At 39.6% G+C, this 19,462-nt stretch overlaps 1 protein-coding gene across 1 annotated transcript in view; it reads right to left on the bottom strand.

The window, feature by feature from the left end:
* Window positions 1-19,462, bottom strand: part of SCEL (sciellin) — a 336,387-nt gene that overhangs the window by 178,333 nt on the left and 138,592 nt on the right. The window lies entirely within an intron of this gene.

Below are 19,462 nucleotides of genomic sequence, written 5' to 3'. Positions count from 1 at the left end.
CAGAATACTTTACGAAGCACCATGAAGCGTCCTTAAATGATGGGAATATGCCCTTCTCCAATTCCTCATCCCCAGTGTCTGGGTGGGGACATGGTGGCATGACTTGAGAAATGGAGACCCTGGATGGAGGAGCACCAAGATAGAAGCCTGGGTCCTTGAGCACTTCAACAAGCAGAGAGCCTGCCATCACAGCCATGGAATGCCTACATCCAGGCATTAATGGGAGAGAGAAATGAACTTTCTTTATTAAAGCACTTGAGCTTGATTGACAGTAGAAATCAAACCCAACTCTAAGTAATTCGCTTTGTTGCTGTCATCTCTGTAAAAGTCACATCAAGAAAAAAGTACTAATGCTAAGTGGTTACAGTGACTATCAACATATAAAATGGTAGAAATGAGGGGAAACCTGTGGGAAATCAGTTGTCAGATGATCTGTTTCAGCCATTTAACATTCTGCCTCACAGAATATACAAGTTGAGTGGTGAAATTAACATTCCCAGATTACTTCCGTCACTATTTCTTTGCAAAACTTCCACAGTTACCAGATTTTCTTACATAGACATAAGATAGACATTGAACAACCTGCATACTCCTATTGTGTAGTGTAAAAAGTTTTGTTACGTTAGTGGAACTGAAAGAAGAGAATAAATAACTAGGAACCAGAAAACTCCCCTACTGACAAACAAAAGCGTTACTGGACCGTAAGATGAGAGAGAAAGTTTATACGAGAGAGAAAATTTATACTAATCTCTCTTTGGCAGCCACAGTGGTAAAGGTGCTTTAATCAGTGACTGGATGATTCTCTGAAAAGTTGTAAGAGAAGGAAAATTAATTATTGACACCCAGAACCCTTCTGGGGGGTGGTCTCTTCATATTATTTTCTAACACTTGCACTATTTTCAGTGCAATGTTCTTATGACGTCTTTTGGATGCTCCCTACACAGACACACATCCTTACTAAGATATGATTCCATTTTCCACACCTTTTCTCTCATCTCATTAACATAATAGGAGTTGATACTTATACAGTTTTTTAATATATTTGCTCATTCAAACCTATGAAGTACATGGTTACAAGGTACCCTTATTATCCCCATTTTAAAGATGAAAGTGTGAGTTGCTGACCTAGGAAATTTTGGAGCTGGAATCCAAACACAGGCAGTCTGGCTCAATGTGAATTTGTTCTACAAATATATCCCATTTCCTCAGGAATATTTGTGAAATGAAAATTGTTGGCATTCCTCAGATAATTACATCTTCCACAAAACGCCACTCCTTAGCCTAGCTAAAATGTGTCTTCTCAAGGAAAATCAATAATACAGAACTGATCAGTCCATTGGAAGAGTATTTTGGGAAGGGGGCTATTTGTATCACCCAAATCACTCTCTTTGGACACTCAACCAGTTCGTACAAGCTGGCCTTCCATCAGAATGCTATGTGTGACTATGCTTGAGCTACTAACATACAATATGAACATGAGAAAGTAGTTAATTTTGCAATTTAAAAAATGAGATTGGTAAGAGAGAGTCCTGCCATACCCGAGCCAATAATATATTCAAAACTTTTGAAATGGTTTCTTTTTCTCTTTTATGAGGCCCAAGTTTTTGATCTAAGGAAACTTCTGGAATTTTATAATTTCCTGCTTAGTATTGAGCTGCTATTCTTCCATATCATTTATATTTCATTATTTTCTTCACTCTACCACTGATTTTTTCCTCTGTGCTTCTAGCCTTTTGAATCTGACAAATACAGACATTAAAAAACATTTTTTATCTATTGTGATCATGACATACTTTATATTTCTGAGCTCTGATGCTGAGTCTTTCAGAAAGGCATTATCAACAGAAGCTACTCCTTGTAAAGTGGTATATTTATAACAATAATTGATACTTTACATTCTGTGTGGTGGATTTTTTGGTCCCTGTTTGCAGATGAAGAAAGTGATGCTCAGGGAGATATCATGCATTTCCCAGGACTAACCAGTGGGTGAGGGCAGGAACCAGAACTCATTCAGATCTCCTGACTCCAAATTTTGTGCTCCTTCTATAACACTGTGGTGTCATGCCTTTACTAGAATTAAAGGGTCTATGTTATAATGGTAAGATGAAGTCCATGAGTTATATCTCTAAGATTATAGAGTCAATGAAAATCATGATTCAATTTCTAAAAACTCACTAAAAATTCAAGCAATATTTCCATAAACACATTCACTTACATCTGTGGCCAATGCAAGTTTTATGGTGTCCATTGCCTACCCTCTCTTCTGTTGGAAACTGGAAAACTGATTGACCATACCTGGTGAGAGACAGCAGCCATACTGTGTACATGGATTCAACCCCCATCCCTTGTACATGGGATTGGACCAGAGCAAGGCATTTGTCTGAAAGGCAGCCAATCCACTGGCCTGCTAGGAACCAATGCCAATGTGGCCCCACTTAAAAAGATGACTCGAGCCAAAGAGATTCCTCCCTTGAGAATGTGGGACTGAGTTAGCAGCAGAGTCAGAGCTATCTTGTAGAAAGTATCAGGACAGCCATGATGGTTCACTGGCAAGCTGAAGTTCTGAGGAAATGAAAATCAAATGTATAAATAAAAAGAGCCACCATTTATATGGTACTAACTATGTGTTGCATACTCTTAGTTTATTTACCCTATGAAGTTATTACTGTGGTTAATAATTCCCCACAACCACCATCTTACTGAGGAGAATACCAAGGCTCACAGGAATTAAGAAACTTGTCCAAGATCACATACTAGTGAGACTACTAGCTGGGAGAGCAAGACTGAAACCCAGGCCATGTGGCCTTGCAGCCAAATTTGATTTCACATAAAGGCAGCTTAGTGTACAGACAGAGAGAAGATAATAAATGGCAACACACATGCAAAGAGAAGCAGAAAGTCACAAGAGACAAAGACTCAGAAACAGGGGTGGAGAGAGAGCATGGGATGCACAAGAGGCATCCAGCTCCCAGCTATATTTTACTCCTCTTCTCAGATTCCCATGAAATCCCTGATTATGTCCTTACATAGGACAGCTTAGTGCATCTGTTCCTTGTAAATGAGACATTCCTAAATAAAATAATAGGACTCATTTTGGTACTTTGTAAATATAGTACCTAAAGGTACTAAAATTTATACTACTGTGTATTTCTTGTTTGAGGTAAAGAGAACCTGTGTAGAGCAAGTATATTGGTGCCATTTTTCCAACAGCATTTGCTCACTCTTTGGTAATTCTTGCAATATTTCAAACTTTTTTATTGTTATTATATTTGTGTGGTGATCTGTGATCATTGATCTTTGATGTTACCATTCTAACTGTTTGGAGGGCACCACGAACTGCACCCATATAAGACGGCAAAGTTCATCGATAAATGTGTGTTCTGACTGCTCCATCGACCAGCCATTCCCCATCTCTCTCCCTCTCCTCAGGCATCCCTATTCCCTGAGACAAAACGACATTGAAATGAGGGCAACTGATAACCCTACAGTGGCCTCTAAGTGTTCAAGCGAAAGGAAGAGTTGCATGTCACTCACTTTAAATCGAAAGCTAGATGACTGGGCTTCCCTGGTGGCGCAGTGGTTAAGAATCTGCTTGCCAATGCAGGGGACATGGGTTCGAGCCCTGGTCCGGGAAGATCCCACATGCCACAGAGCAACTAAGCCCTTGCACCACAACTACTGAGCCTGCGCTCTAGAGCATGCGAGCCACAACTACTGAGCCCTCGTGCCACAACTACTGAAGCCCGCGTGCCTAGAGCCTGTGCTCTGCAACGAGAAGCCACTGCAATGAGAAGCCCATGTACCACAACAAAGAGTAGCCCCCACTTGCCACAACTAGAGAAGGGCTGCGTGCAGCAACAAAGACCCAAGGCAGCCAAAAGTAAATAAATTAAATAAATAAATTTATTTTTTTTAAATTGAAAAGAAAAAAAGCTAGATGATTAAGCTTAGTGAGGAAGGCATGTCAGAAGCCAAAACAGGACAAAAGCTAGGTCTTTTATGTCAGTTAGCCAAGTTGTGAAAGCAAAGGAAAAGTTCTTGAAGGAAATTAAATGTGCTACTCCAGTGAACACACAAATGATAAGAAACAGCCTATTGCTGATACAGAGAGAGTTTTAATGGCCTGGGTAGAAGGTCAAACCAGCCACAACATTCCCTTAAGCCAAAGCCTAATCCAGCGCAAGGCCCTAAGTGTTCAGATCTATGTAGACTGAGAGAGATGAGGAAGCTTCAGGAGGAAATTTGAAGCCAGCAAAGGTTGGTTCATGAGGTTTAAGGAAAGAAGCCATCTTCATAACATCAAACTGCAAGATGAAGCAGCAAGGGCTGGTGTAGAAGCTGCAGCGAGTTATCCAGAAGTGCTAGCTAAGATAACTAATGAAGATAATTAATGAAGATAATTAATGACAGATTTTCAATGTAGATGAAATACCCTTCTATCGGAAGAAGATGCTATCTAGGACTTTCACAGCTAGAGGGGAGAAGTCAGTGCCTGGCTTCAAAGCTTCCAAGGACAGGCTGAGTCTCGTTAGGGACTAATGCAGCTGATGACTTGAAGTTGAAGCCAGTGCTCATTTCCCATTCCAAAAATCTTAGGGCCCTTAGATTTATGCTAAATCTACTCTGCTTGTGCTCTATAAATGGAACAATAAAGTCTGGATGACAGCACATCTGTTTTCAACATGGTTTATTGAATATTTTAAGCCCACTGTTGAGAACGACTACTCAGAAGAAAAGATTCCTTTCAAAATACTACTGCTCGTTGACAAGACACCTGGTCACCCAAGAGCTCTGATGGAGATGTATAATGAGATTAATGTTGTTTTCATGTCTGCTAACACAACATCCATTCTGTAGCCCAAGGATCAAGCAGTAATATTTACTTTCAAGTCTTATTATTTAAGAAATACATTTCATAAGGCTACGGCTGCAATATATAGTGATTTCTCTGATGGATCTAGGCAAAATAAATTGAAAAGCTCCTGGAAAGGATTCACCATTCTAGATGCCATGAAGAACATTTCATGATTCATGGAAAGAGGTCAAAATATCCACATTTACGGGAGTTTGGAAGAAATTGAGTCCAATCCTCATGGATGACTTTGAGGGGCTCAAGACTTCAGTGGAGGAAGTAGCTGCAGATGTGGTGGAAATAGCAAGAGAACTAGAATTAGAAGTGGAGCCTGAAGATGGGACTGAATTGCTGCCATCGCTGATAAAACTTTTTTTAAAATTTCCTTTTACTTTAAAAAAAATTTTAAATTTGAGTACAGTTGCTTTACAATGTTCTGTTAGTTTCTACTGTACAGCAAACTGAATCAGCCATACGTATACATATATCCCCTCTTTTTTGGATTTCCTTCCCATTTAGGTCACTATTAACACATATATATGGAATCTGAAAAATGTGTATAGATGATCTTATTTGCGGATAAAACTTTAATGGCTGAGGAGAATTTCCTATGGATGAGCAAAGAAAGTGGTTTCTTGTGATGAAATCTACTTCTGGGGAAGATGCTGTGAAGACTGTTGAAATGACAACAAAGGATTTAGAATATTACATAAACTTAGCTGATAAAGCAGTGGCAGGGTTTGAGAGGATTGACTCCAATATTGAAAGAAGTTCTACTGTGGGTAAACTGCTATCAAACAGCATTGCATGTGACAGAGAGATTGTTCATGAGAGAGTGAATCGATGTGTATAGTTCACTGCTGTCTTATTTCAAGAAATTGCCACAGACATCCCAACCTTCAGTAACCACCACTCTGATCATCCGTAGCCATCAGCATTGAGGCAAGATCCTCTATCAGCAAAAAGATTACAACTTGCTGAAGGCTCAGACGATGTTTAGCATTTTTTAGCAATAAAGTATTTTTTTTTTTTTTTTTTTTTTTTTTTTGCTGTACGCGGGCCTCTCACTGTTGTGGCCTCTCCCGTTGCGGAGCACAGGCTCCGGACGCACAGGCTCAGCGGCCATGGCTCACGGGCCCAGCCGCTCCGCGGCATATGGGATCCTCCCAGACCGGGGCACGAACCCGTATCCCCTGCATCAGCAGGCGGACTCTCAACCACTGCGCCACCAGGGAGGCCCTGCAATAAAGTATTTTTAAGTTAAGGTATATACATGAGTTTCTTTAGACAATGCTATTGCACACTTAATAGACTACAGTAGAGTGTAGACTTTTATAACTTTTATATGTGCTGGGCACCCCAAAATACATGTGATTTGCTTTATTGTGATATTCACTTTATTGTGAACAAATAAAGCAATAATGGTCTAGAACCAAGCCCACAATATCTCTGAGGTATGCCTGTACATATGCAAATTCACTAGGAAAAATATTTTGAGAACCTAATAGATTCATGGCAAAGAGATGACTAGGCACTTCAGAAAACAAAATAGTACTCGTTATCAAATATTTGGGAAAGTGATCAACCTCATGAGTAATCAAACGATGCCAAAAGCAGTATGGTACTACTATAGTTCATCCAAAACTTTACCTCATACAGAGGTTTTTAGGAAACCATACACAACTATGGGTACAGTGCTATGAAACCAGCACTTTCCCATATCGGGTCCCTTTCTGACAGGACCACGACCTGTATAATTCTTTTAGAAGCCATTTGATGACCTGTACTTTGGTGGGTGTGGTGGATTGGTGCTCAGCAGCCACTCCTACCTCCTTCACTAAAATGGCTTCGTAACCTGCTAAACTGCCAAAGCCGGAAAACTGAAAATTCATTTTGCATATTCCCTTATAGCTGTGATTCTAATATGATTTAAGTTGGTACAAGTCTATGCCCTTGGTAAGAGTTGGATAGCAGACATGAGGCAGTGGCCATCCTTGGCTGCTTCGGCATTTTTGTTTTTTTTGATTTAAGTATAATGACTTACAATGTTGTGTTAGTTTCAGGTGTACAGCACAGTGATTCAGTTATACATATATATATATATATATATATATATATATATATATATATATATTCTTTTCCAGATTCTTTTCCCTTATAGGTTATTACAAAATATTGAGTATAATTCCTTGTGCTATACAGTAGGTCCTTGTTGGTTATCTATTTTGTATATAGCAGTGTGTATATGTTAATCCCAACCTCCTAGTTTATCCCTCCCCCTGCTTTCCCTTTGGTATCCATAAGTTTGTTTTCTATGTCTGTGGGTCTATTTCTCTTTTGTAAATAAGTTCTTTTGTATCTTTTTTTTTTTTTAGATTCCATGTACAAGTGATAGCATATGGTTGTCTTTCTTTTGCTTGGTATGATAATCACAAGGCCCATCCATGTTGCTGTAGATGGCGTTATTTCATGCTTTTTTATGGCTGAGTAATATTCCATTGTAAATATACACCACATCATCTTTATCCATTCATCTTTCAATGGACATTTAGGTTGCTTCCGCATTTCTTTTGGCAAGCATAGATGTGGAGGCATTTGGGTTTACAGTGACAGCATGAAGAGAATTGCTAGTGTTCCTTCACTTCTTTCACAGGTGTCAAATATGGGGCATCCATTTGCTGGCTTGGGTTTCAGCTGGAGCAGTGTGCTTTTGCATATGGCAACTGTGGTAGCTTCCTGGCCATTCCTGGAAGAGGCATCAGTCCCCTTGATAGCCTGGTTCTGAGTGTGGAATTGAGAATTATTCCTGGAAGCTCAACATAGACTCTCCCCGCAAATTCTGTAAGCCTTTTAATTTCTTATTAAAAATCTTTTTTACTATTCTCTGTGGTTCTGTTCTCTGACTGAACCCTGGTTCAGACACACTCATCAAAAGTCTCTAAAATGCTCATATTATTGTCCCAATCATTCCACTTCTGGACTCCAGTCTATTTAAATAATACTTAAGAAGTATAAGATTTATAAGCAAAAGTATGCATAGTTGTATAATAGAAATTTTAAACTAAATAATCAACAATGGGGACTAATTAATTATAGGACATTCATTCTGTACGGAAGAAAAATGCTAATGCTAATAATAATAATAATAGCTCTGCTCTGTTGTCTCTAGAATTTTGCTCATACTCTGTACTTTTCAGAAAACACCATCTCTGGCACTCCAGTCCCCTGTCCCTATGGCTTCCTCGCCTTTGTCTAATTACTGTGTTTCTTACTTCTCCTTCAAATATTGATTGATTGCCTACCATGTGCCAGACAACCATCTAGACACTGCATGTACAGCAGCAAAAAAAAAAAAAAAAAAAAGAAACAGACAAAAATCCACGGATCCATGAAGCTTAAGTTCTAGATAAGGAAACAGCCAACAAAAAAATTTTAGAGTAATATATATGGCATATGATATGCCATATATTTCCCCTTTAGGAAACCTCCTATGACTCCTCAATACTGGGTTTGGTATCTATCCCTCCCTTAGCAATCTCAGTTCATACTACAAGTTATATACATCATGCTGTATTGAAGTTGCCTTTTTCCCAGCAAGACACTTTTTGACAATAAGCTCTTTGAAGGCAGGGCCTTATCTCTTTTGTTTAGTAGTCTACCCTAGTATACAGTCAACATTCAATAAATATGCTAACTCCATAAATAGATGAATGATGTTTTGAAGATTTTTCACTAAATCGAGAAAATTGCTATAACGATAATACTAATGATAAAGGAGTAAACTTCAAAATGTTATGCACTGCAGAATGATGGTAATGTTGAAGCTGGGTGATGGGTTCATAGGAATTTAGTCTTCTTTTTATTATACTTTTGTGTATATTTGAAACTTTCAATAATATAAAGCTTAGAAAAATGTTATGCAAAATTTAATACCACTTATGTAAAGAATACGCTACACACACACACACACACACACACACACACACACACAACCCAGGAAAGAAATACCTTAAAATTTTGAGTTTGTTATTACAGATTGTTTGAATATTTTTGCTGTGGCTGGCAGAATTCTAAGATGACCCGTGATTTTAGTCGTCTCCCCTTGAGTCTTAGCTGGACCTGTGAATATGATGGGATACCTCACTCATGATTAAGTTACATCATATGGCAAAGGTGAAGAGATTTTGCAGTGATAATCAAAGCCCCTTACCAGTGAGTTGAGTTCATCAAAAGGAAGATGAGCCTGGGTGGGCCTGGCCTAATCAGGTTAGCCCTTTGAAAGCTGGCCTAGATCTTCCCTGAAAGGAGAAACTCCTGGGGCTTAAAGAAGTAAGCTACAATGAGTTCTACAGCTGCAGGAAATGAATTTTTGTCAACAACCACTTGGGTTTGGAATCATACCATAAACCTCAGATGAGACTACAGTCCCTAGTGACACCATGAAGGCAGCCTCTGAGCTGAGGACCCAGCTGAGCTGTGCCCAGACTCCTGACCCACAGAAACTGTGAGATAATAAATGTATGTTGTTTCAAGCTACTAAGCCTGTGGTAAATTGTCATGCAATTAAATTTTTGACAGAAAATGAGTACATTTCCTTCCCACTTTTCTGAATTTTCCAGATTTTTTATAATAAATATATTTATTTTATAACAGAAGAAAAAACTTTTTATAAAAAAATAAAACTAGCATAGATAATTTAAGTCAGCCAAGTCATACTCTGCAGAAAAGTGAACTGACATTATTTTTCTTAATGTTGTTAGCAAAGAACTACATTAAAGAGGAGGAAATCTTCTCTTTGTACTTTAATGTTTGGGATCAACTCCAAAGTTACCCAGCTCAAGGACAAAAGCTTCACTCTATGTAATCAAACTGAGTGGGTTCTGAAAACGAATGTGCTGAAAGATAAACCTCTGCATAAATCATTCTTCTCTTACTGTACTAAGCTTCCATGAAACCATCCTGAACAAACAGATTTTAATTTCAGTTTAGACAGCAACACCCAGCAGGTTACTCCACTGATTGATGACGATAAAACAGTAGAAAAGGAAGCCATTCATGAAACAATAATAACAATCAATCAAGCTATGGCTGATAGTATTCAAACACTGTCAAATATTACACTTGACTCTCTAGCACCACTCCATGGAGACAAGCTGAGCTGCCAAACACTTTAACTCTTATAAAGCAGAAACTAACACACCACTGTAAAGCAATTATATTCCAATAAAGATGTTAAAAAAAGATTAATATCAAATGTATCAATGCAAACGTTCACAGTATCAAGTAGGCTGATAACTCAAAGACATAACATGGTATTGACTGATCACCTACGATGAGTTGGATTCGCTATGTTGCATTCTTAGCTTAAATCTTGTTAGAGAAACATACTTCTTCCTCCAACACCAATCTGCCACCTGCATCTGCCACAATGACACATTTAACATGGAGATGGGATAGGGAATCATCACCCTTGCATCTTTCAAGTCCCTGCTGGTGATTTTGTGATTCCTTCCACCATGTGAAATTGTTTTTTTATTTATTATTTTTTGCATTTTGTATCATGTATTATTTCATTATTCTCTCAATCTGTGTTTACACTGGTCACCTCAAGAGGTCCAGGACCTCCACAATAGCCCCCAATCCCTCAATTCTAACCCTAATTGGCTCTGTGAGAAATGAAGCAATCCCTCCCCCCGACCCCAAACCCAATTTATTTTTTCCATGGCACTACCTGACATACCATATATTTCACTTATTAATTTGTGTTCTTCCTCCAGGACTTTTACTGCATCAAGGCAGAAATTTTTGTTTGTTTTGTTCACTAATAAATGACCACTGCATAGAGTAGGCAATCAGTACAAATTGTTTAATGAGTGAATTAAGTATTTTTTGAAAACCATTAGGAAGAATTCCAGGGGCTTCCACTGGCCTCTTTTTATCATAATAACCTTTTTTCCATGTGTCAGGGTCAACAAAAGGATTTTGTAGTTGCTGAGGGTTTTCATTCCGATCATAAAATCAGGAACAGAGCAAAGTAACAGAGATGAGTCCAGGTTCTACTGATGTAGATTCAGCTCAAAACTCCATTTATTACCTGATCCCCATAAACCCTCACACTGACCGATAGGTCACAGCAGGGTTCTGGACCCTCAGGAACTAGTTGCTCAGAGCAACTGTTGTACTAAACCTGAAAGGTCTAGGCATTTCCCTTTCCCAATGTCCAGTCATCCCAATAGCTGAAGGTTCCTTTGCAGAAGACGCTGGAAGAGATAATACACTTGAAAAAGTGAATTCTTTTTCAAGACTACGTAGCCTTTCTTTTAGTACTGAGCATTTATGTTTGGAAATTGGGTAAAAAGGCCAACACTTTCTTATGTGGTAGTTCAAGTTGAACCTCTGATTACTGTACCTAGAGTGTTGGGGATTTAGTTGATGTAGGTATTATTTTACAAATCAAAATCTCTCGGTGTGCTGTACGTATAGTTCATTTCTAGAATGCCCATGAGTGTTTAGCAAATACGAGATCTCTAGGGATAGGACCACCCTGATTATCACACTGACTCAGCCTCTCCTTCCTCCCCCAGCTATGCAAACCCTAGCTGCCTCCATGGCTGCTACATGGCCTCTGCCACTCTGGGATTCTAGTATCAAAGTAAAACCAGAGAGCTCATTTCAACTGTGTCTCCTCTCACTGCATTCTAGGTCCAAAAAGAAGAGCCTCTATAGAGATTTTCTTAAAGGCTTGGATGAATTTCTCAACGCATGGCTCTGTGGAAAGGACTCGGGGCCACAGTTGGGAGTTATGGGAATGGATTGCACACAGGAAACTCACTCCCATCTCTAAGTCTTAATTTCTTATTCTTTGTATTATACCAGGAATGTCTAGGCTACCTTTGAGCCCAAATTTCGTCACTAAAGTAACTTTAATCACTGCCAGCTGAATATAGAATTGCACATAGGTGCATTCACGAACTGTGAAACATTCTGCTTCATTGAAATCGCGTGCCTCCATCCTTGGCTAACAGTCCTCGGAATTCAGTCCTATGTGTATCAGCCAGTTTTTGGCAACTATAAGTGAATAAAATCTTGCAATTCTTTTAGGTTGTCTTTGCAAAAGCCCCTGGGGCTTGCTCACACTGGTGGGGTCAGAATGGATTTGCAGTGGCATTAACGGTTTGAATGCTGAGCAACCCAGCTCCTCTCACAGGTCTCCACCCAATGCTGGGACCTCTGCTTAGTCTCCTATGTTAGTTGAAGGTGGAATTTCTACATAAGAGACAAGGGAAGGTTATAAAATTGATGTAAGCAACTGGGAGGCTAAATCTTTGAGTGCACATTTCAACTGTCATTTAGCGCTACTTTAGAAAGTGACTGGTTTTCAGTGGTGCCTTGAGCTGAGAATGAAAAACTGTGAGTTTGTGATTTTTTGCTACCAAACTGTCCCACACTGTTATTACACTGTCCCACTGTTATTCCCACAGCTTCACCCACACATACACAGTTATTAAATGAACTAATATCCCAGACCTCATAAATCAAAATAGCAATGTTTCATCCTATAGCAGTAAGTCAAAGACTATGTAAGTACAGGGTATATCACACTCTAACTTTGAAGGAGATTCCTAGAGAGCCTCCTCTGATGACTACAAAGTGACAGGTACATTAATTAGTACATATTAAATAGGGCTCTAAAAGAGCACTGAGCATGAATTATACCAAACAGGTCATCACTATAGTAAGCAACTCAAAAGTTTCAACTATCTAAATCAAGTCAACTCAAGGAGAAACATATGGCCATATCTGGAAATAATATGGTAGTAGAAAAGGTAATATATTTCTTGTATGCATCCAAAATGTGAATCATGGCAAAAGAACTGGCTTGAATTAATTTTTTAAAAAAACAGTGAAAAGGTTTTTATAGATACAGAGTTTTAAGTCACTTATAGTACTGAAGAATACTCCTGCTAGAATAACTTCCTAAAGTATAAATCTGATCATTTCATTGTCCTCCTCAAATTCCTCACTGATCCTCAAAATAGGCCCTACATCTCTTGGAATGGAGATTATACATGAAGAACAGGTAAATAAAATCTGATTTAAACTTTTAAAAAATTCCTCCTCCACTTACCCAGTGCTAGAGAATAGAGTTTTTCAACTGTCTCTACCAGATATCAATGATTCTATAATGATTTAACTAAGGGGAGGAAATATGGCCTCCTATTGCTATTCCCACATCATGGCCTTGACAAATCATTTGGCCTCTTTAAGTTCAGTTTCCACATTTGCAAAATGAAGAAATTGAGCAATGTTCTTTCCAGCCCTAAAAGATTGTCAGCTCTCTTTGGCAAAGTCCACTTGCCCATGCTCCGCTCCCACCTAAAATGGGCTCTGTTTCCGTTTGGCTTGATTAATCAAGCTAATCAGCCAAAGATGATAAAACAAAATTGTAAATTTCCAAGTCTAAGTCACATAAGCAAAAAGTAATCTGGTTATTTGGCATTCTCATAATGCTTTATTATGTTTTCAAACAATGTTTGGCCATAAACACAAATTGTACTTAAAAAGACCCAGAGACCCAGAGATGAAAGAAATTGTCAGTGACAAAATGGATCCAACAAGTCAAAAGCACAGAAACTGACATTTTAAATGGGTGAATGAATGATCCCATGAGTGATTGGATGAGCCACATGTATTTTTGGTATGGGTCTCACATAGGCAAGGGATGACACAATTTGGATTGAGCCCTACTTCTTGGGTCCTTGTCCCTTGTCTATTCCACTCATCCTGCCTCACCTGGAGCTGGGATGATGACTCTCCCACCTGACACCAGCGACCACTATTCTGACACTCCCATTCATCCCTCCTTGTTACAATTACATAATTCATCCAACCTTCGCCAAGCATTTGTTAGACATACCAATGTTTCACAAAACTCCCCAAATCAATAAATTATCAAAATCTTTCTCCCTCATCCTCATTGCCTTTCTAGCCTCTGCTCTGTCCCTTGTTCTGTTCCAGTCACACTGGACTCTCTTCCCCCTGACACATGGCGGACGCCTCCGAGTGTCCTCCCCTTCCTCCCTCCTCCTCCCTGGACTACTCCCACCCATCATATATCTCTCCAGCTCCATCTCTGTCTCAACTGCTCCTCTGGCCCTACTTCTCCCCCTCATGGCTCCCCGAACCCGGAGCTTTATCTTGGAATGTGTGCTTTATCCCAAGCTTCAACCTAGTAATCCCCAGACACATTTCCCTCCCCTCATTCAAATTTCAACCGGATTAGAAGTGATACATTGAATAGTGACTGAACCTTCATTTTTGGTAAGGAAGTAACTTGTGGAATTTCAGAATAAAACTTTTACTCTTAAATAGTAATTACTCATTGGGAATGACATCTCTGAAAATCAATAATTAAGTTTTTTGGTGAAAACATAATGGAATCATACTTTATTCAACACACATATTGAGTGCCTAATATTCTAGGGATAAAAAGATGAAAAAGATATATTCTTGAGCTTAAAAAGTACATAGCCTACTAAGAGAGGTAGACATGCAAATAACTGGATTACAATGGCAAAATTGCTGCAATAGACATATGATTTAGGTGGAAGAAAATGCAAAGCAAAGTGCTATCATGGTTTTTACTGGAATATATCAATATTAAAATTGTGTGTTTACTTCTTCGTTTCTCCCTTTAGATTATAGGATGTTGAGCAACCAGACTATGTCTTTGACATCTTTGGTATTTCTAGCATCTAGAAAAATACTATATCTTGCATATAGAAGTCATACAATGTGTTGACCTGAATTATTAATTCCACGTGGGGCAAGGGGAAAATTCATGGACGGATTTGCAGAGAAGGTAACATCTTAGCTGGATCTTGAAAGGTAAGTTAGAATTTCCTATGAAGATATAGGAATAGAATTGCATTTGAAAAATCATGGGAGATATAAAATAGTAATAACAACAGCTAACATATAATGTACCATGAACTATGCTAAGCCTATGCATTGTCATTATATGAATTGTCATTTTATTGTTATTTCAACTAAATGACGTAGGTACAATTTTTACCAATGAGGAAAGTGAGGATACAGTGGTTAAAAAACATGTCCAAGGTCACCCAGTGGTGAAGCTTGGATTTGAATCTCAGGGACACTCATGATTCTCTGACTCCAAAGCCTAAGAGCTAGGAAATACTACATGCTTTTCCAGAATCGAGCCAGTTCCAGTGTCCCAAGCAACCCAGGACCTATGGTCACCAGTTGTCTCACCACCTCCTGAGAGTGGGCACCAATCTATCCCATCTACTCTCATGAGTCTACCATTTTCATGATACGACTTCTCTATGCCCCACCAGCTCTTTGAGTCTATCTCATCTTTGCTTCTCTCTGCTATTGCTTCTCTCTTTCTACTGCTTTCTGCTTCTCTGTTATGTGCGTCTCCTATTCATGCTCTTCAGGAGAGCATCTCATTGTGTAACAGAAAAGAACAAACATGACTCCATATTGGATCTATTCCTTTAGCTGTAACCTCTGTGCTCTGTTGCCTGTGCTTAGTCACGCTGGCTCTGCACCTTTGTAAAAGAATGTTGCCTCTAGCCTGAAATATACAGCATAGCCCATTTTCAGGGCTCTGACCCTTAAAGGTATAACACTTTTCCATTCATAGAGAGAGAAAAAAATCGCAGAACAGAGAATAGCATTTGCCTTGCTGGAGGTTTATAGAAACACTGTGACCAGACCTACGTGGACAGCTGCAAGAACAAAGGATTCTGGCACCAAGAAGTTTGCAGCAAACAGCCACACTCCCACCCCTTTTATTATAAAAGAAGCCTGAATCCCAACTCAAGTAAGACGGTTCTTTGGGACACTAGTCCACCATCTTCTCAGTCTTTATTTCTGGAATAAAGTCCTAGTCCTTGCCCCAACGACATCGTCGCTCAGTTCATTGGCCTGTTATGCAGTGAGCAGTTCAAGCTTGGACTTGGTAACAATTGTGTTGGAGAACCATCTATAGCCCCCTGTTGTTGGTTTTGGCTGTCCAGCACCAGACTCCTGGGAGCAATCCAATCTCCTTTTGGGGGAAATCTCCTACTGCATGTAGCTGTAGGGATGGAACCCACTTCCCACACAGTAGCCAATGAGCCAATGCACTCTCTCCCCACCCAGCCCGGTTAGGCCAGGCCAGGAGCAAGCCTGTCCTTGGCCTAAACCAGTCAGAAAAATGTAGGCACAGCTGCAGACCACCCCCGCAAAGGAGCAGCAGCAGCAGAAGCTGCTGAGTGAACACGCTGCTCTTCCTGGATAACTTGCTGTCCTCCGCACAGCAGAGCTCTTCAGAGCACCTTGGCTTTTGCCTCTTTTCTAACCCAGGTCCTCTAGGCCCCTATAGATATGTGAGCCATGGACATCCTTCCAGTGAGCATCCTGCTGAGGTTAAATCAGGCAGAATCATTTTCTATTGCGTGCAAACAGGAATTCAAACAGGACTCAGACACCATGTAGTTTTGGCTCTCACATCAGAGCCGCCTTTGGCTAAAGCCCCCATCATAATGCTGAGGCCAGGGTGGCAGGTGTCCTTGAAAAATGTGATGCTTTCCTCTTTGAAAAGAACAAAAGAATAAAGGATGAATTTTAATCTCTATTTTGCCTTACCTTTGCTGCAGTTTGAAAACCCCAAACCTCTGAAGTGTTAAGTAAGTTAACCCATGTCTCTGGAGCTTCCATCAGTGAATGCGATTGTTTAAGAATAGTGGTCCTATTCTTAAATAGGTGACAGTGACCCCTGAGGCCAGGGTGGCAGGGCCACAGAACTGAAAGCATGGCAGCTTCTGTCACAGGAGCCACCTGTAGCCTCTGTGTTCAGGAGGGAGCTGGGAGCTGTCGCTTGGACTCTCATGGACCCTAAGTCAATACTTGGGAGAGATCGTGTCAGGTTTATATGCTGAGAGAATCGAGTCAGTGACGAGTCGGAGAGTGAAGATACATGAGAGAGAAGAGACCAGGTTGGAGCAAGAGTCCCGAGGAGTGAGGTGGAGGGATGGGTCTTGGAAAACCAGGGGAGTCTCCTTGCCCTTCTCCCCAGCCTCACTCCTGAGACTGCAGAGGTAGGCATCTTTGTTCAGTGGAAGGGACTTGAAGGAGTTACTGTAAATAGAATCTATTTCCTCTGTGAGGTAACAGCCAAGGTAACCTGCTGATGGTGAGTAGGGAGTTCGGGGGAGGATTTGAAGAGAGGGATGAAGACTTGGAAAAACCACGGAGGAAAGTGGGTAGAGGGGCCTCCTGGGAACTGGCAAAAGGACCGCTGAGCTGCACTGAGGCAACTGTTTCTATTTGCATTTGCTAATAGCAATTACCCACTTCATAGACGTGTTCTGAACAAGGACCCAGACAAAGGAAAACACAGCTTTCTCTGAAACTTTTTCAATACAAAACCAGGGACTTGGCAAAATCTAGCGAATTTCACAGAATAGAAGACCTTTAACCTAGCTTCTCAATTTTGCAATTTTGCAGCTTCGGGACTTTTCAGAATGACCTCTTTTGCTGGCCCAGAGGGCAAACATTATTGGACCAAAAAAGAAAGTTTGAAACAAGAGAATTTTTTTTCTTAAGGCATCTGGATTCTGTCTGATTCAGTTCTTTTTGAGATTAAGAAATGAGTCCACTTTGTACACAAAAGTATAAAAGAAAATTTAGACCAAAGACTTTTAGGGTCCTTACAGAAATAGTAAGTAGTAGTGTTATTCATGTTGACAAATTATTAAAAATGATCTTTATTATAATTGGTGAAAAACGTAACTACCAAGATGATCCTCATTGAAATTCAAATGCACAGTAAAAAGCTAATATTTAAAGTCTCTGAAAAATAACAGAGCTTGGGTGTGGTTATGTTGGACGATTCTGTACACTGAATTAAATCTTAAAATGCCCTGCCTGTTGGTTCTGGTAAGCAACTGAACTGATACATAAATTGTAGACTTCGCATTGGATTATTGGTTAGATTCATAAAGTAAAAATGTGCTTCTGACATGTCATAAGAAAATGAACAATTACTCTGCATCAGTTGGCACGAACTAAAAGAAGACAGCTTCTGGATAAAATTCAACATGCAATTTTAGCTTTTGTCCCATTTTGAATAAAAATAGTTGGCTGAAAAACTACCTATTTAAATTATTGAAAGCTGGTGATTACAAATAAGCATCCTGGCTGATAATTAGAGGGACAGCAGAAATCATTTAGAGTATGAAGAGCTTGGATAGGGTTCCAAAAGTAGTTTTCCCTTAAACTGAGTGGCACAGACAAAAGCAGTTTGTTCCTCAAAGAATGACTATTCTTAAACTACCGCATTCACTGATGGAAGCTGCACAGACATGGGTTAATTTACTTAACACTTCAGAGGTTTGGGGTTTTCAAACTGCAGCAAAGGTAAGGCAAAATAAAGATTAAAATTCATCCTTTATTCTTTTGTTCTTTTCAAAGAGGAAAGCATCGCATTTTTTAAGGACAGCTCCCAGCACACAGGTTTTTATCTGAGACACTGTAAAGAGGCAAGACAAATTCTCTTTTTGAAAGATATTCAAAACAGCCACTAGGGGACAGTAAAAACACTGGGTAATGTAGCAAGGCAAGTCCCTGGATCAGAACCTTAAAATGAAAGCTGTTTTGCAGGATTTTAAAAGCATTTGATTGTTTAGCGGGGGTGGGGGAGAGAACAAAGTGTCTCCTTGATTGCATTAATGTAACATTAATGGGAAACAGCAGTCAAAATATCACACAAGCCTGCAAGGATTTTTTACTGGCACACATTTCCACGGCAGTGTGTCAACAGTTCGAAGTCTGCCCTGTGCCTCAGGGACAACAGTTGTAGGACAGTGAATCAGCACATATGATGCAATGAGGTCAGTCCCCCAATACCCTCTGATTTAACACTGCCTCCAAAACAGCAAGAGATCAAGGATAACACACCAAAACAGAAGTCACTGGCATCAGCCTTATGGAACAATCAGAGGCAGCTGTACTGATGGATCATTTGCTATCTACGTGTGTTTTTAATGTAAGCGATGTCTTTTTAGATTCCGAAGTCAGAATTATTACTTAAAAAAAAAATTCCTATAGCTCCATTTAGCCCACACTGTTTGTGGGAGGTGAGGAAAAAATGACTCACAAAATTGCTAAAATGCTTGTGAAAATGCAGATAAAATGGTGACAGACACTGAAGCACGCAGTTCTTATTCTTTAAAAATCTTTCCAAAAGGAGAATTGGGCTAGAAGTGGGGAGGGTATGAACAGGAATTAATTCTAAGCATTATGTAGAATCCTAGATGTTACAGATAAAAAGTATTTTTAAGGTCCTCAGCATAGAATATTTTCCTTTACTTCCAGTCTATAATTTTTCTCTTAGCCATTTTAAAGTAGAAAAGAAATCTGTATACCGTGATATCTCATGCAAGAGGCTTTTCCCAAATCAGCTTCTGTTCAATTGACCATGGAACTGTGGTTATAAATATAGTTTGCAAAGGTTAAAAGTAACTAAACTATCTTTAGGGATTCTAGGCATGAATGCAATGAATAAGGACAGAACACATTTGATTTCCTCAAGCAGAG

This window comes from Mesoplodon mirus (genome assembly GCF_964341445.2).
Source record: "Mesoplodon mirus genome assembly, chromosome: 17".
In the NCBI taxonomy this organism is placed as follows: domain Eukaryota; kingdom Metazoa; phylum Chordata; class Mammalia; order Artiodactyla; family Ziphiidae; genus Mesoplodon; species Mesoplodon mirus.
This window is presented reverse-complemented; position numbering and strand designations above follow the sequence as displayed.